Source organism: Physeter macrocephalus, chromosome 8 (assembly GCF_002837175.3).
Source record: "Physeter macrocephalus isolate SW-GA chromosome 8, ASM283717v5, whole genome shotgun sequence".
NCBI classification, from domain to species: domain Eukaryota; kingdom Metazoa; phylum Chordata; class Mammalia; order Artiodactyla; family Physeteridae; genus Physeter; species Physeter macrocephalus.
In genome coordinates, this window is record NC_041221.1 from 85,082,886 (window position 1) to 85,086,891 (window position 4,006).

At 39.2% G+C, this 4,006-nt stretch overlaps 1 pseudogene; it reads right to left on the reverse strand.

Moving 5' to 3' along the window:
* Positions 1–2,133: 2,133 nt before the first annotated feature.
* Positions 2,134–2,887, reverse strand: LOC102987192 (chromobox protein homolog 1-like; annotated as a pseudogene).
* Between the last annotated feature and the right edge of the window lie 1,119 nt (positions 2,888–4,006).

Consider the following 4,006-nt stretch of genomic DNA (forward strand, 5'->3'; position numbering starts at 1 on the left):
AAAGTTTGTAAGTTGGGGTTTGAATACTGCCTATTTTGAGGGTCAAGCTCTTATCTACTATACTATATTACCCTTGACTATTATACTATACTATATTATCCTTGACTATATGGTTGCTTGAGGGTCACATGCAGTAAATGAAGTCATTTTATAAATAGTAAATTTCTGTAATATTAGTTATTTTCCACTGATACACAGTCTTAATGGTTATTATTTGAAAGGCTTACATAATACTTTTATTAGATTGGCATTTCAAAATTTAAATAGCCATAACATAGTCATTGATTCATTTTTTAAAAATAAATCTACAGTTTTATTAAGACAAAAACTGGCAGTGCTGGTATGAAGTTTAACATTTAAATAAAAGTTTTCACAGAAATCTAACACATGCCTAAAAAGAATTTACAATGGAGTTCTAGATGCAGGTCTAGACGATGTCAAGAAATGATGGATCTCATGATTCAAGACAGCGTTTTGGGTTTTAGTTAATTCTTAGGATTAAAAAAATTTGTTTTGTTTTAAAGTGAACCACTGCCCTGGTATGAAAATTTAATCTTCTCCTGAGACCAGGGCTTCTGAAATCATTCAACTCTTGAAGTGATTCAGTGAACTTGTGCTGTCAGTGACTGAACCCTGTCACCAATGGTTTCAAAGTTCAAAAAACAGAGGTTCCAAGAGTTTTCCACCTCAAGAGCACCGGCCCTTGTCTTTCCCTACTCTCTCATCTCCTATACCACCCTCTGCCCTTCCTCAAATACTTCAGCCAGTGGCTTGGATCGAGAAGCTGATATTTATAACTTTATAATTGGAAAAGAGAGGGTCTTCTTGTCAATTTCAATAATTAGCACCTCTAAGACAGGATGATCTGCCTGTGTATACATTCCAATAAGACTGTTCCTCCTCAACCAGTTTCCATCCCCCAAATGGCAGCTTTGGTAACTTCTTAACTGGCTTGGTCCTTTGTTGGGAACAGCATTAAGTTCAGGCTGGGAACACCTTGGCTTCTAAGTTTCAGGCATTCACAGCTTTTAAACAGTCTCTCACAGTTCTCATTTAGGTTGCCAATGACATTCTTTGAAAGGATAAAATATTCTGGACACAGAACCAAATCATCATTAGTTGTACTTTCCTTTGTTTCACCATTTCTGCCATCAGGCCCCAAATTTTAACAAAATTGATCCTAACCCATCTCCCTTCTTTCCCACCCCATCCCTCACACCCCAAATAATACACCAGTAATAGCCAAACACTACATACATGCTATGCTGTAAAAATGCAGAGTTAACACTATTGGGAAGAAGGCTGTGGGTTGTGGAGATGCTCTTTGAAGATCTACAGTATCTTTTGCTCTCCCACATCCCATTCTGCAAGTTTTGTCCTTCATAGAAGGACTTTTGCTTTTCTCAGCAAAGTTCAGAATGGGTTGCCTTGAAACACTGACCCTCCTTCCCCTCCACTAGGATGGGTGTGCAAACTATACAGCAAGGAACAGCTTTAAAGCACTTGGGCTGCTGTAGGGCACAGAAACTATACTGGCTCTTCAATGGACATCTTTTCAAGCCAACTTTATGGTGTCAAGACAAGTAGAACTCCTTCTTTCCCCACTTGAAACCCACAGTCAGATGTGACAGAGATTGGTACTCAGGGGAGTTAATTCTTGTCATCTTTTTTGTCATCATCCTCTGAGGGGTAGGAATGCCACGTCAGCCTTTCCTTATAGAAGGTTATGACAACCTGTGGGTACTTGACATTGGCTTCCTTGGCAGGGACCAGGTCAGCCTCATCAGAGTTTTTCCATTTCATCAGGAACATAAGTTCTCCACTGGGGTCTGTAACTCCAATAATCCACTCCGGTTCCAAACCCTGGGCAAAGCCTAGTGCTTTTCTCAGCAAAGTTCAGAATGGGTTGCCTTGAAACACTGACCCTCCTTCCCCTCCACTAGGATGGGTGTGCAAACTATACAGCAAGGAACAGCTTTAAAGCACTTGGGCTGCTGTAGGGCACAGAAACTATACTGGCTCTTCAATGGACATCTTTTCAAGCCAACTTTATGGTGTCAAGACAAGTAGAACTCCTTCTTTCCCCACTTGAAACCCACAGTCAGATGTGACAGAGATTGGTACTCAGGGGAGTTAATTCTTGTCATCTTTTTTGTCATCATCCTCTGAGGGGTAGGAATGCCACGTCAGCCTTTCCTTATAGAAGGTTATGACAACCTGTGGGTACTTGACATTGGCTTCCTTGGCAGGGACCAGGTCAGCCTCATCAGAGTTTTTCCATTTCATCAGGAACATAAGTTCTCCACTGGGGTCTGTAGCTCCAATAACCCGCTCCGGTTCCAAACCCTGGGCAAAGTCTAGTGGCTTTTCTGACTCTTCTTTCTTCTTCTTTGGTTTGCTCTCCTCCCCCTTATCTTCCAAATCAGGATCAGCTTTGCGCTTGCCTCCCTCTGATTTATGTCTCATGTGTTGTTTTCTGACTGCAGGAATTCAGCAATGAGGTAGGGGCAATCCAGGTTTTCTTCTGGCTCCCATGTGTTGTCCTCATCTGAGAACCCCTTCCACTTTAGAAGGTACTCCACTTTGCCTTTTACCACCCGACCGTCGAGAACTTTTTCCACCACATATTCTTCTTCTAGCACCTCCTCCACTTCTAGTTTTGTTTTTCCCCATAGCGCCCACCAGCTTTCTGGTATAAAGGGTGATGCTTTTCAGAGCAGCGCCCACGAGCCCGAGAAGAATCGGCGTCGCGCTACTGGCGTGTTTTGTCGGGCCGGCCCGGGGGAGTGGCAACCAGGAAAGCAACAAGCCGGTTTACCGCGGTTGAGCCCCTCACTGAAGCGGCGTACCGCAGGCCCCGGCCAATGGCCCTCCCCCATTGTTTCATTTTTCTTGTTAGGTTTTTAGATATTTATCATTAGAGATTGTTTAATTAATATATATGTGTATTTATAATAGCTTTAGTTCCTTTTGTTCTTTAGGTAAATTATTTCAAATCAATTTCAATATCAAAAAATAGAAATATGATTTTCCTTCATACATACTGCCAGACTATTCTCAAAAATAGCTACAAATATTTACATTACCTCCTGTGTTTAAATGTGCTGGCTTCATCACAATCTCATAAACGTTGTATACTACATAATTTTTAATATATTATTTTAAAGAAGAGCTATATTCTAAGCCTGCTTTGTTTTAATTTCCTTGATTATTACTGCATATTTAATTACATTATATGTTTATGGTATGTTTTGTCAGGTCATACCTACGCAAATACACCTATGTCATTATAGATGTTAACCTTCTCATATTTGAGGTTAAAATATTTGATGACAGTTGTTTCTTTTAATTTTCTTCTTTTTCATTTTGCAAAAAATTAAAGTTTTTATTTGTAGCTGCCAATATTTTTTGTCTACTTCATTTAATTGCATCAAGTTAGAATATTATCAAGTGTTTAATCCTTCACCAGTATGACAATTATTCCATTATTTTTTATGGTTAATTTGTTAGTCCACTTGGACTTGCTTGTTACTTGTTATATTTTATAACCATGCAATTCATGATCCAAATTATCATGTATATTTATACCTTTCCAGATTGAGATACGTTATGGGGAAACCATGCAAAATTTTCCTCCCCCTAATTGTGGACATTTGATACTCTTTCTCTTTATTGTAGACATTTGATACTCTTTCTCTTTATTGTATTATATTATACGATTTATTCTTGCTTGCTTTTTTTTGCATTTACTTAATTTTACTGGCTTCAAATCAACACACTTAGTATGGTTTTAACATCCTCTCCCTGTTCTGCTTAAAACTGATCCTGGTTCTGCTTATTTGTACAAACTCAAAAATTTGGGGGCCTAATCAAATGGGCAAAGAGCCTAAAGAAATGGAATATGATGTTTACTTTCTTTTCCTTTATTGCTTTCATGGGAGGTTTGTGAATTCATGAGTCCTTTGAGTGTTGGCAGCTGACAGAGGCCTGTGTTCTCTTGGCTCAG